This window comes from Peromyscus californicus, unplaced genomic scaffold, assembly GCF_007827085.1.
Source record: "Peromyscus californicus insignis strain IS unplaced genomic scaffold, ASM782708v3 Scaffold_9__1_contigs__length_137607984, whole genome shotgun sequence".
NCBI lineage: Eukaryota > Metazoa > Chordata > Mammalia > Rodentia > Cricetidae > Peromyscus > Peromyscus californicus.
In genome coordinates, this window is record NW_026294617.1 from 15,316,268 (window position 1) to 15,339,497 (window position 23,230).

The 23,230-nt window shown below is 44.2% G+C and overlaps 1 long non-coding RNA gene across 1 annotated transcript; it reads right to left on the minus strand.

Moving 5' to 3' along the window:
* Positions 1 to 490: 490 nt before the first annotated feature.
* On the minus strand, positions 491 to 7,935 carry LOC128106332 (uncharacterized). Its single transcript, XR_008216664.1, has 2 exons — positions 5,836 to 7,935; positions 491 to 1,062 (listed from the first exon to the last, which is right to left on the minus strand). It is a non-coding gene; the product is annotated as an uncharacterized LOC128106332 (long non-coding RNA).
* Between the last annotated feature and the right edge of the window lie 15,295 nt (positions 7,936 to 23,230).

Here is a 23,230-nt window from a genome sequence, read left to right on the forward strand (position 1 = left end):
ACAAATGCAAAAGGATTGAATCCATTTCTTGTGTTGATAAGATGACAGTGGAATTCACATCAAGAAAACTACACAACTACATGAAAACTCTGGAATAACCTATTCACAATGGCTTCAAAAAAATACCACTGGGAAATGAGATTACACAAAATTAAAAGATTCTGCACGGCCAAGGAAGTAACAGCCAGAATGAAGAGGCAGCTGCATAATGGACAAATCTTGCCAGCTATACATCAAGTGGGAGCTTTAAATCTAGAATATAGTTTTCAAAAACTCAAAAAATTAAGCATTTGCCTCTGAAATAAATCATCCAATCAATCAATGTTTTAATGAACTGATTAAAAAGTTCTTGAAAGAAAAACACCATGGCCAATATATATTGCTAAAGGTTTCCAAAGTCCCCAACCCCATCAGGGAAATGCAAATTAAACTACTCTGTTCCCATCTCCGAATGGCTATCATCAAGGAAACAAAGGACAATGAGAAAAGATGCTAAGAAAGAGGAAGTTTATTCACAGCAGGTGGGAATGTAAGCTGGTCCCACCACTCACAAAATCAGTGTGGAAGTGTATTAGCGAAGTGAAAACAGAACTCCTACTACCATTGTGTGTCCTGAAAGCACCATGCTTCCAACCGCAGAGATACTTGCACATCCATTGTTTTTTCACAACAGCAAGGAAATGGAACCACCGTAAATGTCCACCAATGGATGAATGAATGAAGAAAATGCAGTTCAGGTATGCTGTAGAATTTTATTCATCTGTGAAAAAAATGAAATTGTGATATTTTCAGAGAAATGGATGGAACTACAAATTACTATTGAGAAATCGCTATGTAAGCTAAACCAATCCAATTCATAAAGAGCAATGACATGTTTCTTCATATGAGAACCTAGATTCAAATTTGTGTGTGTGTGATAAAACTGGAGGAGAATGAAAGAGCAGAGAGCTCTCAGGGATGGGACAGGGACACAGTGGACAGGGATCATGAACACAGCATTCCTCTTGATGTTGCTTTTGTTCAGGGCACTTTAGCACAGCAACAGAAATGAAGCTGGAACACCTGTAAGAAAGAAAAATCCAGTGTGACGGCAGGTCTCATACCCAAGGGGAGGCTTGCTGGCAGGCTAGCCTCTATACCTGATGAGTCCCAAGTCAATGAGAAACCTCATCTCAAAAAATAAGGTGTATAAAAGAAATTTTAAATAAATAATTTAAAATGCTAGAATTGGTGGCACATGCCTTTAATCCTAGGCAGAGACAGGTGGATCTCTGAGTTCAAGGCCAATCTGATCTTACAGATCGAGTTCAGGACAGCTAGGGCTACACAGAAAAACCCTGTCTCCCAAAAACAAACAAACAAATAAATAAAAATAATGTGGATGGTACTTGATAATTTTGCCTCTGTCTACACACACACACACACACACACACACACACACACACACACACACACACACCACACCACACAATACACACATACATACACATACACCCCCATACACATACACACACACACACATGCATACACATACCACACACACATACATATATCACATACACATACACATGTATACACACCACACACACAAACACAAACATACACATACACACACACACCACAATGAAAATCATTACTTCTTATATTGATTTCCAAAATTAACTAGCTAGTATAAGCTTCCATCAAGAGCATTTGTTCTGTTAGTTCTTTGCGACAACCCTAAGAAGTAACTGGTAGAAAAACACTGTTATTACCATCACATAAAAACATTACTGTAGGCCAGTGGTTCTCAGCCTTCCTAATGCTGCCACCCTTTAATACAGTTCCTTATGTTGTGGTGGCCTCCAACCATAAAATTATTTCTTTGCTATTTCATAACTGTAATTTTGCTACTCTGTGAATTATAATGTAAATATGTGATATGTGACCCCTGTGAAAGGGTCATTAGACCCCCCAAAGGGCTCGCAACCCACAGGTTGAAGACGGCCGTAGATGATTTAGATTAGGACTTTTGTAAAGACTAGAGGGATTTATCAATGAAGAGGAGCTAGAGAACACACAGAGAATTCAAGTTGGCCTGGTAATTTGGCTCAGCAGGCACAGTACGAGAAAATAGACTTGCACACGTTGTCCTCTGGTCTCCCCGTGTTCTCCATGGCACACTCACGCCCCTCACCACGCAATAAATCCATAGACGTTCAATGGTAAAGGAAAGAACCAATGTTAAAGACAACCGCATGCTAGACCAGCAAAGCAGCTTGGGGATGTACCTTCCTGAATACTCCACTAGAGGACAAGGCTGTGCATATATTATTCTCACAGATGCTATGTTTGGAATAAAAACCGGTAACTCCAAAAGCTGATTAACAGCAAAGTTCCAATGTGATGATGTAGAACATTTAACAGTCGGGAACTGTGACAACGGGCTTCTGTGCAAACTGGCTCCTCCAAGTTGTCCTCTGACCTCCAAATGCACACTGTAACTTGTGCTCACACATAAGCACACGTGCACGGAAAATAAATCAATGTAAAATAAAAAAGCTACATATACGATTCAACCCACCTTTTCAGGCTGCAGAATCTCTGTGTACGTTTCTCTGGTGCACTCATAGTGGCAGAGACAGAACACCATCAAGCAAGCCACACTAGGCTGACTCCTGGCACCGGAGCCGCAACCCAAGGCTAGCCCAGGTGACCCCGCAGCTAACAAATGGGGACTACAGCGGGAGCCCCTGGCCTCACTAGCAGCCCTGCCGGTAATGTGTCCATACCACCATTGCAGGAACAAAAAGAGTTAAGGCCGCACACAAGGGGTCTGAGGAGCGACGTGAGGGAGGCTGAGACCTGACAGGGCACAGTGTTGCTTTGTTCTCCGCTCGGGACTCTACTTTACAGAAAAGATAGGGTTTTTTGTTTGTTTGTTTGTTTTTTTGTCTTCTTTCAAGGCCAAATGGTAAAGTGGAAAGCTAATTTAATGTTGCCTTTGTATTACCTTCAAAATAAAATTAAAGTTACCCTTTTATAGAAATGTTTTGCTTTCCCAAGGTTAAGAAATTATGAACCAAATCCTGTGAAATTGTTTCTCTGTGGTTTTCTTCTCTTTTGTTCTTTTATAGTTAGAAAGCTTATTGACTTGTAAGTGACTCTTCATGCTAATATGCACAATATTTATACATCTATAAGCAATGCCCACTTGCCCAGTGCCATTCCACACAGAAAAAATAGAATTTTATGTATCATTAAGCAGTTTCCAAGGTGTTGGTAATTTCAGGCAAAGCCTGAGTATAATGGCTAGTAGCATACTCACCACCAGCATGCTGTTTGGGGTTTTTAAACCACTGCAGTGGATACACCTGGCCTCCCTGGCTCAGTGAGGCCCCCTCCACACCGGCTGAGCACATAAAACCCTAATCAGGGCTCCTCTATAGGGCAAAGGGCCTGGGAAGGGGAGTATGGTCTGAGATTCCACCAGCCACAGTGGCTTTTAGCAGAGAGGCTCCGGCAGAGTCTAGGGCAAGCAGTACATTTGCAGAGAGAAATGAAATGTGGATTCCTTTGCTGAAAAATCAACAAAAATGTGCAATTCAAAGTGTTAAAACAAAGCACCCCCCCTCCCCATCCAATGGTTCCCCTTGACTTGCTCCAGGGACTTGAATTTGCTATTTAAAGTCTTTCCAGGGGTGTGGGGATAGCTCAGTCAGTAAAATGCTTGGCATCTAAGCAAGGAGACCTGGTTTGATCCTCAGGACCCACATTTAAAAAGGCACGTGTGGGATGCATTTGTAATCTCAGCACCAGGGAACTGGAGACTGGTGGATCCTTGGTGCTCATTTGCTGGTTCATCCAGCCTAATTGGCAACTTTTAGGTCAATGAGAGACCCTGTTTCAAATGAAACGTGTATGCACCTATGGAAGAACACCCAAGGTGAGCTCTGGCTTCCACTACATGCACACACACTTGAACACATGCATTTACATAAACACACACACACACAACCATATGACTCTAGTTTGAGAACAAAATTCAAAACATAAAGATTGCCATTCATCTTTGCTTTGTGCAAAGTGAGTTTTCATAAAATGACATTGAACTTAGCTATAGTGTCATTGACAAGACACAACTTGGCTTTTGAAGCTCATATGTGTGTTTTATCCTGACAAGAACAGAAACTGGTTCCAGTTGTTTTTAATTTGCTTCTTCCTATGGGCCCATTCTGCTACTTCCTTTGGTCAGCTGATGAGCAAGGATGAACATGAAGAAAAGGGGGCCCTGGGTCACCCCCTCTTTTCCTTTTCTTCCCGTCATCCCCTCGGTACGGAGCTGGGGATCTTTTGGTTTCGTTTCTCGGAAGAACATGATTTTTATTTGGCAGTTGGGATTCTCATTCTGTTCACTGAGCCCCTTCAGATCTCCGAGGGATCCCCAAGAGATCAGACTTCTAGAGCATCAGAAATCCTTCTTGAACGTGGGAAGAGAAGACACTGCAGGTGGTGTGCACGTTTCCTGTGTGCACGCTCAAGTCCTGTCACCCTTTTGCATTAACTTAGCAAACATGAGTTCAGAGACTGGCAGGGGAGCAAGAGGCCCACTGGGGGGTGCCCAGGGGAAACGTGTGTTACCAGAAGGAACTGGACAAACATACAGAACGTCATTCCAGTTTGTGCTCATCTTATTCTAACCAAATGGTTAATTCTAGATGCTTGTTAGAACATTCAAAATGACCCAAACCCTTCACAAAATCATAGCTTGCTGTCCATGCCATTTCCAGTTCTTGTGTGTGTTCGTGTGTGTGTGTGTGTGTGTGTGTGTGTGTGTGTGTGTGTGTGTGTTATGTGCTCAAGCACAGTAGAACATTCGGGTGTGTTAAAATATAATGAATGAGTGGTGGTAACATTCATCCATGACTGATATAACTAATAAGTTACAGTAAAATGCTAATACATATGTTTATGTGAGAGTTCCAATATTTATGAATCACACTCCCAAGTTCCTAAAACTCCCATTAGAGGAAATGTGAACATTTGAACATGGCCCTGGATGTTTCACAATCATGAATTGACTGCTGTTAGACAACTAAACAAGCATTAGCAAGATTGGAGGATGCTGGGGTAGGGTCTCCCTCAGCAGAGGCAGCCTGTGAAGTTGAGGTCTGGCTCTTAGGACTCTAATTATTGGTCAGAGGGATGAGACCTGAGTCACATCTCTAGCCCTGGAAGGAGATATGTCATTCTGAACTGGCCAGAAGGTCATCCATTGATAACTATCTAGACCTGACTCCAGGAGCTCTGAACCTTATAAGATTACTATCTAGCAGGAAACTCTGACACAGGACAATGACATCCTGTTCCCCCTCTGTAAAAGGTCCTTCGAATGGGCCTGTCAATCACCTGACAGGAAATCTGTCCTGGGAAAGCTGTCTGCTCTGAATACTTTAAAACAGTGTAAACCTGCTCAAGGGTCTCTGTGGCCATTGTCCACTGTCACCATGAGATGTCCCACCTCACTCTGTCGTGAACACACATGTCTTCTACATGACGCCTGCATTTGGCCTGACTCCTCCAGCAGAGCTCACAGGGCAGGGAGCCAAGGGGAGCCAGCACGAGACTGCGTAACTGTCTTTGCTACATTCACTGAAGGTCTAGTCTCTGTTTATTGGATGTTGTTGCACTCAGAAGCAAAATTTACTTGTAATGACTTCTTCAGAGTTCTTATGTTAAATAATAAGTAGACAAAACTGAAGTGTGACCTACTTCCACAACAAAAGTGCACAAATCATGCGATTAAATTTGTGATTCAGAAAAATTGCCAGATAGTGTGTATCTTAGACTGATTACCTGGTATTGGTGTGTATGAATCTTCATGTCCCAGGACGTGAGGTCCATGCTCCTCCGTCCATCTGACCCATGGTGTTTACCAGCCACAGAAAGGGTAGAGTGTTCGCTGTCAATGGGACTTCATGTCTTTGGGGTGAGACCTTCAACCCTGTGGCAGTCCTAACCGTTACTGGTCTCTTTCTTTTTCCTTTTTATCAACTTAGAATGTTCACTTTGAATCAAGGCAGAGGAAAACCGACGAGAGGCTTCTGGACTGTCATGGACTGTGTGCTCCTTCGTACATTCCTTAATCCAGCGATCGTTTTCCTGGTACAGCGACAGGTGCAAAGGACGAGTCAACAGAGAAGCAATCAGAGGCAGGTTTGCAAGTAGCTCAGGGACTGATGCAGACGACAAGCGTTAAACAGCGCACAGTGCGCAGAAGTAATTATCCAAGGGCATACATGCATGTGTGTGCCATGTACGTAATATGTGATATGCGTTTGTAGACACACATGTGTATGGTATGCATAGGAAGTATACGTGTTCTACATGTAACGTGTGTGGTGATGGACATTTATATAATACATATGGGTGTGTTATGCATACATGTGATACAGATGAATGTGTAAGATGAATATGTGGATGCCTGTGGGTATGCTATTCATGTGTGTAATTTGTATTATATGATATGCGTGTGATACATGTGTGATGTGCATGGGTACGTGTGCTTCATAATATATATACTATATGTGTGTGATGTGTATGGTGTGTATGATACCTATGTGTATGACATAAATGTATATATTTGTGTGTGGTGATATGCATATGGTAATAGGCATATGTGTGAAATGTATGCATATGACACCTGTGGTATATGTGAATGTTGTATGTTTGTGACATGTATGTACTTGATATGTATAAGTGACATGCATTTGTGTGATATATATGTATGTAGTGATGTATATATGAGATGGGTATTATATGTGTATGTATGGTATGCATTTGAGTGGTATATCTGCATGTGATACACATGTGTCTGGTGTACATGTGTCATAAGTGTTATGAATTAAAGGGAATGAATGATGTCAAGAGAGGTTGTTATGGAAACCATTTCCTAGGAAAAGAAGAGAGGCACCAAGAGAAAGTTGGGGGTGGGTGGTTGAAGCTCAGTGGGAAGGTCGAGGTTAGGTAAAGAGGCGAGCCTGGGCACATGAAGTCCCTGAAGGAAGTCTGTGCCAAAGTGGGGAGCAGAAAGCCGTACAGAAGCCAGATCTAGAAAGTTGCACTCCACAACAGTCGGAACTCAGGAAACACACCAGAGGAGAGGAGGCCGTGGACACAGTCACAGCAGAACCGCCAGATGCTGTCGGATAGTAAGGCGTCACTCATCTGAGCCAAAGTCAGGTGTGCTCAGGCAGAGTCCAGGCCAACGGTTCTCAACTCTTTGGGGTAAAAAGACCCTTTCACAGGGGTCACATATCAGAAATCCTACATATCAGATATTTTCATTATGACTCATAACAGTAGCAAAATTACAGTTCTGAAGTAGCAAAGGGAATAATTTTATGGTTGGGGGTCACCACAACATGAGGAACTGTATTAAAGGGTCGCAGCATTCGGAAGGTGAGACCACTGCTCTAAGGCCTCTGCCCATTGGCAGTTTGATTTCTCTGTATCCAGAATGGTGTGAGAACCGAGGACTTTTCTGTCCTGAAAGCGCTTTGCTGGCAAACATGTGTTCCATTCTCTGATATTATGCAACTGACCAAAAGGGAAAAAGAAACAGCCACAGAATACATTACTAATCTACTACAAGAGAGTAAATGCTACACATATAAACACCAACTTAGCAGTTAATATTCTCCAAATAACGTGTGTTCAAGTTAGCCCAATAATAGCCAGACTGTGAGCCACAGCCCTCATTTCTTAATAGAGATATAATGGGAATGAGCTTTAGCAACTGGCAACAAAGATTGTCTATGTCTTCTAAATTAAACTCATCTGCCTCTTGGCTTTCTAGGGTATAAAGAAAGTCCTCTTTGCTAATGTTAGAGAAACAACTGGTGAAGAGAACAGATTCTCTGGCTTTGCATGTAGACCTGGTATTCTACTTAGGCAGTGTTGCTCACTCAGTCCACCCCCTAGCCCACCCCCCAAGCCTGTCCCCTCAGCCCACCCCTCAGCCTAGCCTCCAGCTCACCTCCTAGCCCACCCCTCAGTCCACCCCAGCCCATCCTCCAGCCCATCCCCCAGCCCACCCCCAGCCCATCCCCCAGCCCATCCCCCAGCCCACCACCCAGCCCAGCCTCCAGCTCACCCTCCAGCCCACCCCTCAGCCCACCCCTCAACCTACCGCAGTAAGGCAGGCTGGCTTTGAGCCATGCTAAAGTTAGGCAGACTATTTAGTTCTTTAATGAGATACTGAACTTGCTCCTTCCCCGAATCCTTGCCCCAGGTACAGCAGCTAACAGCCAGGTAGGGCTCTAAGTCTGCCCACTTACGACTTCCTCTTTTTTTCTTCTTTTTGGAAAGCATTCCCAACACTTTGGACTTCCTTACTCTCTCTAAAGCCTCCACTCCTGCCCTGTGGCTGTTTGTCTGTCGGTTGATGCCTGTCCTCCATGTCAGCTGACATGCTGTTTTCCCTTCTTTTCTCCATTCCCCTCCCCTGGGCACTGCCGAGGTTTACAGCCTGTCTGCCCTGGGTGTTTCTTTTCAACTCTGATGAAACTGTCCTTGAGCTTCCCTTTGAGTCCATGCTCAACTTCTTTAACTAATGAGACCAGGAACCCAAAGAGGGGCCTGAGTTCCCCTAGCACCATCTGGCTTTCTTGAGTTCCTTCAGGAGAGTCCTGTCGGTGCAAGAGACACGGCTCTCATCTTTCTCCCCAACATAATATCTTTATTAATTATTTGGGAATTTCATACAATATATCCCAATCACACTCACTTCCCATTCCTCCAAGATCTATACTTCCACCCTTGGGCCCTCCCTGCTACCCCAGAAAAAGAAATAGAGAAAAAAAATTAGAAAACACCAAGTCCAGTTTCTGTTGCCCATATATACTCATTGGAGCACGGTCAGACTCCCAGTGGCCAGCCTCCAAGGGAACATCGAGTCCTTCCCCACCGGCACCACACCAGAAGCCGTTAACTGTGGGGAACGACGCTTCAGCATCCTCATCACAATAGCTTCCTGTCTGGTCTGTTTCTCTTTTGGGGAGAAGGGGTTGGCACAGAAGCCTTCATTGTCTCTTATTCTCAATTATGAGTCTGTCGTAATCAACACCTCTGCAAAAGAAGCTTCCCTACCCATAACAGCTGGCGGCGGCGGCGGCGGCATGGATCGGGGACTTCCATATGGTTCCCGGCGGCAGCACGGATCGTGGACGTTGACACGACTTCCATTGCAGCAGATCAGGGACCACAACATGGTTTCCAGAGGAAGAACAAACCGTAGACATCAGCACAGTTTCTAGGCGCAACACAAACCATAGACGTCAACATGGCCTCTGACAGCACCATGCACCATGGAAGTCTTTTGAGGAGACTTAATCCAGAAACTGAACTATGCTTCCTCTCAGATACCTCGCTTTTCCAAGTCCGGGTGATTGTGCAGTTTGGCAGCATGTCTTGGGGCAGGACTTGAGAGAGCTCCAGGCTGCTGTACACCACCCTGCCCTCAGCACCGGCCGCCGCCTTGCCACTGACGGGGCACTACACTTTCTGCAGCCTGCACACAGCGCTGCAGGCCCATCCTCTCCTCGACCCAGCAGGGTGAGTACTGAGAAAGGCAGCCTCGGCAGCAAAGGCAGGCCAGGTGGTGGTCCAGGCCTCCCAGCAGCCAGAGGACTGGCCCTTCTCAATGACAACACACTCTTTTGTCCATCACAGCCAAGCTTCCTCACGTGTCGCCTCTGAGTCTCTAGTTCTGCAAGCACTGCCATGCTCCATCATCGCTTTTTCCAGTTCCCTGAAACCACTTACCAGGCGCGGCTGTCTTCCCTCAGTCCCCAAAAGCTCTCACCTTAAGTGGAATAAAAGACAGTTTATTCTAGTGCCTTTCTGAGTGCCCGTGGCCTGGGAACACAGATTTAGGATACCCCCAAATTCCATGTGCCAACATGGCAGTAGTTCCCTGGTTGTACAGAACAGAGAAAGACATAAATCAGGGCAAGTGTAGAACACACTGATGGATACACCAGAGAGGTGGAAGCTCTGTGTCTCAGACGCTTCCTGATGGCACTCTTAGCGTTTGGGTTACAGGAAGCTAGTGGTCTTCTGTGTTAATGGATTCCAAAAGATTTTCCACCTGCTATTCACAGGTTGTTAGTTCTGACAGCAGAAGGACAAGGAATGGCACTCTAGGGGACCAAAGCTAGCCCAAGCGAAGGTGAGTGGCCGCTGGACCTGAACCGTTCCAGTCTCTCCACAGCACCGCGGTTCTAGTCAGGTTCAGCAAACCCAGCTTCTCTTCAGGAACTCTCGCCCTGTGCCTGCCATTCACCCACTATTTCATCCAGGCATTGATGGCAGGTCATAGAAGAGAGGGCTCAGGCTGTCTGAGCTCAGGTTATAACATGAGATCAATTCCAGTGAGAAATGATTCCTCATTGCTTTTGATTCCCGAACAGACCAGATTCCTAACTGCGGTGTTCTTGGATAGACCTCTCAGCCCACAATGATCCAGAAGGATTCTTTCCAGCAGCCCACCCTGACACTGTGACCACTGAGTCTGCTTGCTCAGCTTCCTGGTCACGTGACCACAAAAGGCAAGCAAAACTGGATCAGGCTAGTTATTTCTAAGTCCAGGTGATACTCCGAAAGGTCAAGTTTGGTAATAACATCAGCTATGAATTAGCAAATTTCAGTTTCTACAGCAAACTCTGATATAGGGTCTTCCTTTTAGGAACATTTGACCTTTGATGAAACTTCATAGGGGGGAATGATTAGTGAAGGAAGCCCTTTCTTACAGCGCCAACAAATGCACAATAGATCCAGATACAAAACTGTGGAGTGAGTGAATTGTGCATTTCTCTCCGGATGGACAGCTAGCTCAGCATTTTGCTAAGATTAGAGAAGGAAGTGTATTTAAATACCGTCTTCCCGAGGAGGTTGTGTTTGGAAAGGACAACTCAAGCCTTTGCTGATTGTTCCACCTCTCTTGTAGGCTTTGGTTTTATTTATAGCAATCAGGAAAAAAACCCACTCTCTGTATCTTCTGCAAGATTTCCACTGAAATCTTTTGAAGATAATGTGTTTTCATAACTGTAGTCTAAGATATTTTCTCTTAATGATGAAAAAGAAAGAAAAGAAAGAAAGAAAGAAAGAAAGAAAGAAAGAAAGAAAGAAAGAAAGAAAGAAAGAAAGGAAGGAAGATCGAGAGGAGGGAGGGCGAGAGGGAGGAGGGAGGAAGGAAGGAAGGAAGGAAGGAAGGAAGGGAATGAAAGGGCTGGATATGGTGGTGTCCAACTGCAATCCCAGATTCAAAAGGCTGAAACAGGAAGATCATAAGTTCAAGTCCAGCCTGAACCATAGGGCTGAGTCTAAACCTATCTTGTCTCTAAAACAAAGAAAGAGATTGTGTGGGGGGAATTCTGTGGTCAGAGAAGTTGGGCAAACTCTGCAAATTGCATCTCTCCTCTTTCCCCACAGCAATAGGCATTAACATGAGAGAACACTGGAAGTCCTACAAGGAGAAGGCTTTCATCTCCCAGACTCCCCGAGCCAGGATAAAATCAGACAACAAAGCCTTATTTTCAGGTCACACTTTCCAACACCCTCCAGCACATTGGCTGCAGAGTATCCTTTGAAAAAGCTGCAATAAACCAGGAGATGCTCCCCAGAGCCTGGGCATTTTCTCACTCTCAACTTTACCAAATAATTTCCCTGCCTCCATTCAGTTTTTTAAATATGAACTCATTTTTAACATCCATTATGTTGTGGTCAGGTTCTAGGCTTATCAACACAGAATCTTCCTTGTGGGAGCCACTAGCATTTCTAGAAAGAAAAGATATATCTCCTTAAAAGGAGGCTGTGCAGAAGAGCCACTTGCGATGATGTAAAATTGGGTGCTTACACATGAGCTCTCCCAGGGTTAAGGGGGCCGGGCAAGCAGTGCTCACTGCCACTTAGAGTTGATTGAAAAATGCCGTACAGCCTTTGTTCCTTGCTGCCTGCCATGTTTTCTCCCTTTCCCCAGGACACCCAGAATACAAAATGTGTTGTTTGGTCTGTGCCACAGTTTTGGCAGATTGGAATCCCTACATTGTTAAGCCCAATTGTGTCCAATATTAAAAATTTCTGTCAGGAAGTCATAGGTCTTCAAGCCAGCGTTATACGAAAACTCTTGTTGCCCTCTAAGCCCCAGCCTGGCCTTGGTGATCTTTTAGCTTCAGCCTGGGCTCCCCTATGGCAGGTCCCTAGACTGAGTAATTCTTTTCAGATGTCGATCTGACTGGGTGTTTTTGGAGTGGTTTCCCACCACGATTAATATAAACCCAGCTCCTGACCGGCCCCACTGCACAGCCTTTCCCACCTGTGCCTTCTCCTCCCTCCTGCCGTACCCCTCCCTCAGGGCACCACACCTGTAGCTTCAGGCCTGTGCCCTGCACACCCTTCTGCCTCTGCCATTTCTCTTAACATTCTAAGATCTCAGTGAAATAACCCTCTCCTTCCCCATCTCACCTCCCCTTGCTCCTCCAGACCCCAGCCGCCCATTTTCTTGCTTTAATAAGCTTGTTTTAATGTTTAAAGTATTTGTCTGCTTATGTGTATATCTCCATGGGGGCTGGACATGATTCTTTGTGATCCAGCTCAGTCATCTGTGGGGTCTTGCACAGGTTAGACACTGTGAATGTTTGCCAAATGAATGAATGAATGAATGAAGTTTCGTGGAGTGAATATGCACAACAAACAGGATATCTGAAGGAAGAAGAATATAGAAACAAAGCAGAAAGCAGGTGGCTTCAAGCACAGGCATTTTACAAAATATTACAGAACTATCTAGAGCCAAAACAGCACAGAGCCGCAGCCCACCTGATTCTGAGGACGAGGTACACTGTGAAATCCTGTTTTGGATTTCTTCCTTGTTTCTTAGCTTACCAGGAGATAGCTACATGAAATGCTAAAAATAATAGAGCACTTTGATTTTGTAATAGTTTAAGCATCCCCCCCAAATTGCAAAAATAGTACATTTTAATGTAACCTTCACTAGTTTCCACCAGTGACCCCGAACTTGACCGTAGTCTGTGTCAGAACGAGGAATCAACACTGGTGTGTTCCTGTTAACTCAGACTCAACACTTACTTGAATTTATGTGAGGGATTGCTTTTAATTCCAGAGTTAAGAGTTAATTGGGATCATATCTTCACTCTATTAATCAGGTAAACGAGACCCACTTGCATATTTAGCACAGAAAATAGTAAATTAAGCAATTCTTTTCATTTTCAACAATTTTTAAGATGAAAGAAACTACCAGTTCCAGTCCACTCAGAACTGGTCTCTCCTTTGTGGCAAAGCAGGCACAAAGCCCTCCACAATTTCAGAGAAGGGACAGAAGAATCTTTGCTACTAACCCCTAAAACCAACGCTTGTCTTGCCCGGAACTCCCTTCCTGCGAGTGACGAGACTGTGTCAGTGACATGGCTGTGCTGGGAGCTGACACAGAATTCAAGGAGAGCCCCAGCTGTGCTAGACGCGGGCCCAGCCAGGTCTGGGACAGATGTCACGGACAGAAGGTGTCTCTAGTGCCCAGGAAGGTTGCAAGTCCCCCTGTTGCCCCTCAGCCTCTGCAGGTACCAGAGCCACCTGCAGCCGTGGGTCACACAGGCCACCTGTCTCCCCCAAACCACAGTCTCCTTGGCCCACAGCCTCCTGCTTACCACTTCTAGCTTCTTGAATGAGACAAATTAGTGTTCAGTGAAATTAGTTAATTTGGTGGAACGAAGTGCAGTACAAAGATGCTCTTTAAAGTGGAGAAAATCTAATATTACAAATATAACGTTGGCTACAGGCAAGGTACTGGCACTTTTGTTCTGTTAAGGGAAGGCTTTCAGCGTTCTCCCTTTGAACAGCCCAGCCACCCAGAAGAGCAGGGTCTTTGAATATGACCATATGGCCTCGACTGTCTCTCTTGGAGAAGACCCATGCTCGGTAACCAGAGTGGCTTGAAGCACAATATGGCTTTTCATTTGGGGGGCTAGCCTCATTTAACTTCTGCTTCTTTAGAGGACTCTCCCACAATGTGATGATTTTGGTTCGGGAAACGGAATGAGCCTGGGAGAAACAGTGAGGATGCCTCCATTTCCCCTTATTCCTCAATGAAATGAAAGAACTTGGAATCTGGCAAAAAGACAATGTGGGCTGCATCTTCTATCCACGGTCTGCTGCTCGTGTAAAGCAGGGCCATTTTACCTTCAGTTTCCTGGCGATGCTGGTAATGTAGGACAGTGACAGGGAGGTTTAAGTGACAACATAAATGCTGAGGTCCTTCACAAACAAAGATCAGGTAAGACAATCATCACAGCTACGTCACTTTACCAGGAAAACTCGGTGAATGAGACCTCGTTAAAGCCTCAGAACATTCTCACACAGCTTGGAGTAGCATCCTAACCACATGGCTTCCCAGGGAGCTTCCCTTTCTCTTTCTTGCCCTTTCTGTCTTTTCTTTTCTTCTGACATGACTAGAAGGGGTGATTAGAGATGGATTAAAGAGAATGGAAGCTAATTTTCTTAGCTTCCCTACACAGAAGGATGTAAAGCGCATGCAGATTCACATGCAGAATCTAGCCAACAATGTGTGTATCTGTGTAAGCAAGTGCACATGTAGGTGCCGTATCCCACGAAGAAAGGAGAACAAGAAAGGCTAAGTATAGGGAATGAGGAGGGAGTGAATGCGGGCAGTGGATTCAAGTTTGCACACCCAAAGCTCAACGTTTCTCTAGTTCTAACTGTCATGGATTTTGTTGGTATATAAGCGCATAAAATATACTCCCCTGAAAGTCTAAAACTTAGTGGAAAGCTTTTGTTTTGAATGCAATTCTAACTGCATACAAGTTCACTAAGTTTTCTAGTCTTTGGGTCTGGTTAATTTTGATGTGTGATGTTTTTATTTACTTCCAATATTTTTTAATAATAAAGTAAAAATTTAAAAAATATTGTCGGTTGGGGATTTAGCTCAGTGGTAGAGCGCTTACCTAGCAAATGCAAGGCCCTGGGTTTGGTTCTCAGCTCTGGAAAAAAAAAAAAGATTTATAAAAAAAAATATTGTTTACATAACTGTGCTTTTCATTCTGCCACTGTAAAAAAAAGTCATCAGGGACAAGCTTGAAGCCAGGCAGAGAGTTTTCCCAAGTCTTCGTGGTAATGAGAAAAAACAACCACAAGTTGGTGAGCTAAATTAATTAAATTTAGATGACTGTCATTTACCCTGCGATTTGGTCCTTCTTGCGTTAGTTGGTGTAAAAATCCCCTTTCTCTTCTGCGATGATGCGATCGAGGATGACACCTGTTTTGTTTGTTTTCAATGGCCTTCCTCTATGTCAGGCCCCAATTATGTTTTGAGATTGGACTGGTGGGTGACATGGGAGTCTCCGGGACCTGCAGGTCTGGAAGGCTGATTGGGAGGTGGCTAGGAGGCAGCAGGGAGCTGGTGTTGCCCTAAGGGCTGTGTTCTGTCTGTTTGCAGCTGGCCAGGCAGCAATCTGCATCCCCGTGCCCCCACCTCCCAGTCCCCTCCTTCCCTCCCTCCCCCAGTGCACCTGCCCGCCATGCTGGCTCCGCATGCTGGCCGCCGTGCCCCACAGCACCACAGGCTGGCGTCAGTGCTATAGAGGCAGCTCCCTAAGTTTGCCATGTGCAGTGACCCGGTGCTGACCCAGAGCCATGATACAAACTGTGGGACTGTAATGAATCTCTAATTGCTCACAGTACCTCATTGAACTGCTGGCCCGAGGCTGAGCTGTTTTCCTTCCCAGGGTGGCACACACCCCTTCCTGCACCCTTATGCTGGGAGCACCTCCACCTTCAGAGCTGGCTGAGCTCTTCCCTAGCCAGGAAGACCGGAAAGCTGAACACATGAGTCCTGATCTGCATCGGGACCCTGCTCTTGGCTTCCCTGACTCCAGTGGGCCTGGCTGAGCAACGCTTAGGATCTGGGGGACAGCCCTGGGAAGGGGAGCTATGGAGGTGAGAAATTAAGCATCTTACTTTCAGGAGATAATTATAAAAACCCAAGTTGGTATTCTTAAACCAAAATCGGATGCAGAGACCTATCTAAATTAAATAAACAATCAAGAGGTTTTGATTTTCTAGCAGTCAACAGGGTTGGTAAGAATGACAGGGACAGCATCTCTTTGTGTGCTAGGGATGGAGTTTGTATCATTGCTAATCTTGACTAGGTCAGCAACACCTCTACACAAGAGTGAAGACATGCTTTAGACAGGGAAACTGAGGCTGGGAGAAGCTAAGAAACCTATCTATCCTACCCTTGGAGAAACATGTCCTGGGTACTTAGCAGAAGAACTATGGTGATGTGCAAGCATGCAGGGAATCCTTGTTCATCAGGTGAGGAATCACTCTAGCTCTCAAAATAGTGCACACGGCTTTCTATTTAAAAAGGAAATGAGATGATGAATGTGAACATACTGACTCAAGATCGAGTTGGGCACCCAGGCAAGCACTCAGCTCACTCAAGGCAAATTCCAGTCCAGTGTCCCCTTGTGTGCTTGTGGCAGCCACTGGGGAAGCAGAGGTGAGCACGCCACCTTGAGGGGCTGCAGAGTCCCTTCCTTCTACTTATTCTCCCATGTCCCCTCTAAGTCACTTCTAAAGCGACAGATTTGAACTTTTCCCAACACACCCCTCGGGCTTTCCAGACCCAAGGCCTGCCATGGCATGAACTGTGCCATCCTGACATCTGTGTGGTAGACACCGCCTGTTGCTCATTGAGACCAGGATTCTCCCCTACTCCTCCACCTCAACCCCACCCCCTACAACGTGGGAAAGATTGCCAAAGACAAAGGCTGGTGGTCTCCAGTAGTTGGGTTTTGAAAAGGAAACTAAAGAATCACTGGCAATGACCACATAACTGTGTTTCTTTTCTTTTTTCTTTTTGTTTTCATTTTTGTTTTTGAGACACAGTCTCTCTAACTCAGGCTATTCTTAAACTCATAGCAATTCTCCTGCCTCAGTCTCCCAAGAAGTGAGATTGCAGGTGTGAGCCACCACAGCTGGCTTTAGATAGTTCCTAGTTTCCAGATCAGAGGCATCTTTAGAGCCCTTGCATTCATTGGGTTTGTAAATAATTTGTACTTTCAACAGAGCTTCCTGCTGAAGACAGAAAATCTCCACTCTTGAGACGTCCAGCTTTCTACCATCTGCCACAGATTTGCTTCTGAGGTGGCAGCTTTGCAATGGGAATCCATAATTCCTAAAACCAAGGGTCTGAATCTTGCTGTCACTATAAACAGAGGGAGGTTTTTAGCTGGGAGGGAATGTGGGGATCAGTTGACAGGATGGTGTCCTCACACACAAAGACACAAAGAACTTCAAAGACATGGTGAAACTCTAGCTAGAGATGGGGATGTGGCTGGGTTGGAAGAGTGCTTACCTAGCATGTGGAAGCCTAGAGTTCCAAACCCAGCATAAACCAGGCATGGAGGTATGTACCTCCCAGATCTAGGAAGGTTGAGGCAGGAGACTTAGGAGTTCAAGGTCATTCTCAGCTACATACTAAGTTCAAGGCCATCCTGAGCTATACAGAGACGCTATCTCAAAAAAACAAAAAATATCTGACATGCAGGATACAAATGGAACAAAAACCCATTGGCTCTGGAGTGAGGGATGAGAAGTCTACATCTTTTTACGTTTGGAGACATATCTTGCTGTGAACCTTTGTGTATGTCCCTAAAGAGTTGATAGTGGTCTTCTACATATCTCAGGAAGAACTACTTCTTCAGAAGTCTGTTAGCGTTTGGGTGACGTGTGTTCAAAAAAAATTTTAGGTGGTTCCTATAGCTGCTGCTTCCCCACCATCTTGTGCATCCTGTGTTCATACGCATCCCCTGTCACAGTGCAGAGGCCGTTGTGGAAGCCCCTCTACAAATGTAAAGGTAACTAACACACTGAGAGCCCCATGACTGAAAGTGAAGTCACTTCTCCACGGGATTCATTCTGAGGAATGATTGTCAGGTAATCTGGTTGTTGTATGAGCATAAATGAGTATACTTATATACACTTGCTGTGATCTAGATTACATAAAGTGAACTCAAAGTAGACCCAGGCTATAAATTCTCAATACCTGTCCAGTGGGATACTTCCTTCAGCAAACCTCTATGTCCTAAAATCTCCCCAAATCCATAATCTCCCCAAACAGCACCACCAACTGAGGACCAAGTGTTCAAATACACGAGTTTATGGGGGACATCTTTCATTCAAAGCAACATATTCCACTCCCTGCTCCTACAGGCTCACGGCTCTCTCATGATACAAAATGCAATTAGTCAAATTTTAATTGTCTTCATAGTTTTGGGGAGTTTCAACACTGTTCTCAGGGCCAAGGTCCAAATTCTCTTCTGAGACTCAAGGTAATTCTTAAATGTGACTCCCTATAAAACCAAAACCAGTGTTACAGATACATATACAATAGTACGGAATAAACATTCCCATTCCAAAAGGGAGGAGTGGGGGTATAACGACGACATATTGGAACAAACCCCAGCAGGGCAAATGCTAAATCCTTTAGCTACATGTACGGTCCTTGGGGCTTGGTTTATAGGGGCCTAGATAGCTCTGGCCCTCTAGCTTTGCTGCCTGGAACACACATCATCTCGCTTAACTTGGTTCTACTCCATGCATCTCTCTTTGGCTTACATCTCACAGCTCTGGCATCTCTCCCTCCCTGGAGTTTCCACCACAACCCAGTCTTTGCTTCTACCCAGTACTCTGAAAGACTTTCTCACAGCAGCTTTCTGCCTCAGCACTTCTCTAACACCATGGAGGAAGAATCCCCAACTCCTCCACTTCTTCATCCTTTATGCTTCTGAAGTTGCCACATTTGGTGCTGGGATACTCGGGATAGACCTTTGTCCTCTTTGTCCCACATCATCAGCAGCTTTTCTATGTTGAAACAATTGCTTTCTAGGAGTGAGTGACCTCTTAGGATTTCTGCTTTCACAAGTTGGAAGCTTAGCTGGGTGGGGGTCCTTCCCTGAATTGAAGATACCCTTTCGATTGTTCCAGTGCAGAGCAGGAGGCCTCTTCCCTTTGAAGTTTTTTTTTTTTAAAATGAGTGTGAGCATTTTACCTATATGTATGTATATACACCACATGTGTGCCTGGTGTGCAGAACAGAAGGAGGTGTTGGAGTCCCTGGAATTGGAACCACAGATGGTTGTGAACCACATGTGGATGCTGGGAACAGAATCTTGGTCCTCTGCAAAAGCAGTCAGTTCCTTAACCACTGAGACATCTCTCTGCTCTCTTTAACAGTCAGCCTCAGCACATGTTTTGACTGTAACATTGAGGTCCTGGTATTTCTGTTTCTCTCTCTAAACTGTACATTTAATGTTTCTTTCTGCCCTGCTTGCTCCTTTTCACTGTAAATTGCATAAGGGTGATCAGTAACAACCATGCCATAGATTCAATGTTATGTTGTCTTGAAATTGCCTCTACTAAGAAATTAGTTTGTACTTTTAGATTTAGGCTAGGGAAAGTCCTCAGGACACAGGCAGAAAGTAGCCAGAGCCGTTGCCAGCACAGCACATTAAGAGCCTCCAGTCCAGTTACTAAGAAAATCTATGTTGCCCTCTGAAACTCCTGAGCCAGGCCTCTACAATACATCCTAGTCTCAGCCCTGTCTTCCGGGGTCCTACTGGAACAGCCCATTAAGCTCTACTACAGCATTCAACTGCTTTTCTAGTCCAAAGTCTTCCACGTTCTTCCTGAAAACAGCATGGTCAGGTTTTTCCTGGCACTGCTCAACTCCTCAGTACCATTTTCTGTCCTACTTTGATTTCTGCTCTTGTAATAAACACCATGACCAATGGCAAGGAAGAGAGAGATCACCCCAGCTTACAGTTATTGAGGGAAGTGAGGGCAGCTACAGTTGGGCAGGAGGTCGAAGCAGAAACACTAAGAAACTTGCTACCTCTGGGTTGCTCAGCTATCTCTCTTCTATAGCCCAGGCTTACCTGCCTAGGGATGGTACTGCCCACAGTGGACTGCTCCTTCTGTGTCAATTAGAATCAAGAAACTGCCTCACAGACATGTCCTGAGGCAAATCTGATCTGGGCAATGCTTCAGCTGAGGTCCCCTCTTCTCAGGTGACTCTAGGTTTGTATTTGACAGCTAAAGCTAACTATGACATCAAGAAAGGAAAGACAGGGTGAAGGTGCTGTTCTAAGGTGGACAGTGGAAGTTTTTTCCTGAGGTGAGAACATCTAAATGTAGGTCTAAATGAAGTAAATAAACTAAGGCAGTTGTTCTCAACCTGTGGGTATTGACCCCCACAGGTGTCACAAATCAGCTATGCTGCATATACATTATGATTCATAATGTAGCAAACTTACAGTTATGAAGTAGCAAAAAAAAACCCAATTGTATGGTGAGGGGGAGGGAGTCACCACAACATGAGGAACTGTATTAAAGGGTCACAGCATTAGAAAGGTTGAGAACCACTGAATTAATGGGACATCAGACCAGTGTTCAGATTCAGGAAGGAGTCTGGGCAAAGGGTTTGGGAAATGGGGATGAGACCAATTTAATTGGCTGCCCAAAGACAAGAGACAAGTGAGAATTGAGGGTTAAAAACAAGTGGAAGAAGAGATCAGCAGTCAGATGACAGGGTCTTAAAAGCAGTGAGACTGTCACGAAGAATTTGGAGTCTCATTCTGACTTGATATATATATATATATTCAAATTTTGGTTGTCTTTTTTCTGTTGATTTTAGTTCTTTGTATTTTATGTATGCATCTCTATGGTTAGAAATGTATATAGCAGTCATGTTCTTTTGGCTTATGACTTGTTCTTTACTATCTTTTTTTTTTTTTTTGGTTTTTCGAGACAGGGTTTCTCTGTGTAGCTTTGCGCCTCTCCTGGAACTCACTTGGTAGCCCAGGCTGGCCTCGAACTCACAGAGATCCGCCTGGCTCTGCCTCCCGAGTGCTGGGATTAAAGGCGTGCGCCACCACCGCCCGGCTGTTCTTTACTATCTTAATTATGCCTTTTGATGTGTACAAGTTCTTAATTCATATATATATTAAGAATATATATATTAAGAATAATGAATTCATATATATATGAACAGACCAGATTTGCATTAGAGAAGGATTGTTGTTCCAACTGTAAAGTAAGTACCATGAAAAAAAAAAAAAAAAAAAAAGGACCATGGTTTTCCAACAGTGTGGGAGAAAACAGCAGTAATACAATTCAAGATGGATAGTATACCCAGATGTAAAAGCCAACATTACAAATCTAACAGAACACAGTGGAAGATATATTGACTGTCTTGGGACAGAAAAGGTTCCTTAAGACACAAAAGCACCAATATAATAAATTTGATGAATTGTACAGCAGCAAAATTAAGAACTTGTACACATCAAAAGGCATAATTAAGATAGTAAAGAACAAGTCATAAGCCAAAAGAACATGACTGCTATATACATTTCTAACCATAGAGATGCATACATAAAATACAAAGAACTAAAATCAATAGAAAAAAGACAACCAAAATTTGAAATGGGTAAAAGATTGATATGCCATTCTTCAGTTGAGGTTGAGGGGGATCTAGGTTGTTTCCAGGTTCTGGCTATTATGAATAATACTGCTATGAACACATTTGAGCAAGTGTCTTTGTGGTATGATTGAGCATCCTTTGGGTATATACCCAAGAGTAGTATCACTGGGTCTTGAGGTAGATTGATTCTCAATTTTCTGAGAAATCATCATATGGATTTCCAAAGTGGCTGTACAAGTTTGCACTCCCACCAGCAGTGGAGGAGTGTTCCCCTTACTCCACATCCTCTCCAATGTAAGCTGTCATCAGTGTTTTTGATCTTAGCCATTCTGACAGGTATAAGTAAGATGGTATCTCAGAGTCATTTTGATTTGCATTTCCCTGATGACTAAGGATGTTGAGCAATTTCTTAAATGGCTTTCAGCCATTTGAGATTCTTCTGTTGTGAATTTTCTGTTTAGATCTGTACCCCATTTTTTAGTTGAATTATTTAGCATTTTGATGTCTAGTTTCTTGAGTTCTTTATATATTTTAGAGATCAGCCCTCTTCAGATGTGGGGTTGGTGAAGATCTTTTCCCATTGTGTAGGCTGTCGTTTTGTCTTATTGACAGTGTCCTTTGCCTTGCAGAAGGTCCCATTTATTAATTGTCAATCTCAGTGTCTGTGCTACTGGTGTTATGTAGTGGGTAGCCATTCCAACCTTGATCTGGAAGTTCCAACCCCCACTGAGGCTTCGGTAACTGTCACGCCTACAAGGCGGGCCCAAGAGAGGACCCTGAAGACCCGAGATCTGGATGCATCAGCTCTCTTAGTTCCTCGACCCTGGACGCTGGAGGTAGACCAAGCAGAGTTCTCCAGAGGATACTGTTGGACTGCGCTGCGTCTTTCCCAGACCCTGCAACCTACCTATCCTTTCATTTGTAAGTTACACCACTAAATAAACCTCCCTTTTAACTACATGGAGTGGCCTTAATAATTTCACCAATAGTGTTATATTTAGGAAGTGGTCTCCTGTGCCAATGCATTCAAGGCTATTTCCCACATTTTCTTCTATCTGGTTCAGTGTAACTTGGTTGATGTTGAGGTCTTTGATCCACTTGGACTTGAGTTTTGTGTAGGGTGAGAGATACAGATCTATTTGCATTGTTCTACATGCCACCATTCAATTATGCCAGCACCATTTGTTGAAGATGCTTTCTTTTTTCTATTGTATATTTTTGGCTTCTTTGTAAAAAATCAGGTGTTAATAGGTGTGTGGATTTATTTCAAGGTGTTTGATTGATTCCATTGATCCACATGTCTGTTTTTATGCCAGTACCAAACTGTTTTTATTATTATAGCTCTATAGTAGAGATGGGGATGGTGATCTAGAAACAACCTAGGTACCTTTCAACCAAAGAATGGATAAAGAAAAAATGGTACATTTACACAGTGGAGTATTACTCAGCTGTAAAAAACAATGACATTATGAAATTCATAGGCAAATGGATGGAACTAGAAAAAAATCATCCTGAGTAATGTAACCCAGACCCAGAAAGACAAACATGGTATGTATGTACTCACTCATAAGTAGGTATTACATGAAAAGCAAAGGATAACCTTGCTGCAATTCACAGCTCCAGAGAAGCTAGGTAACAAGGAAGACCCTAAGAGAGACGCATGGATCACCCTGGGAA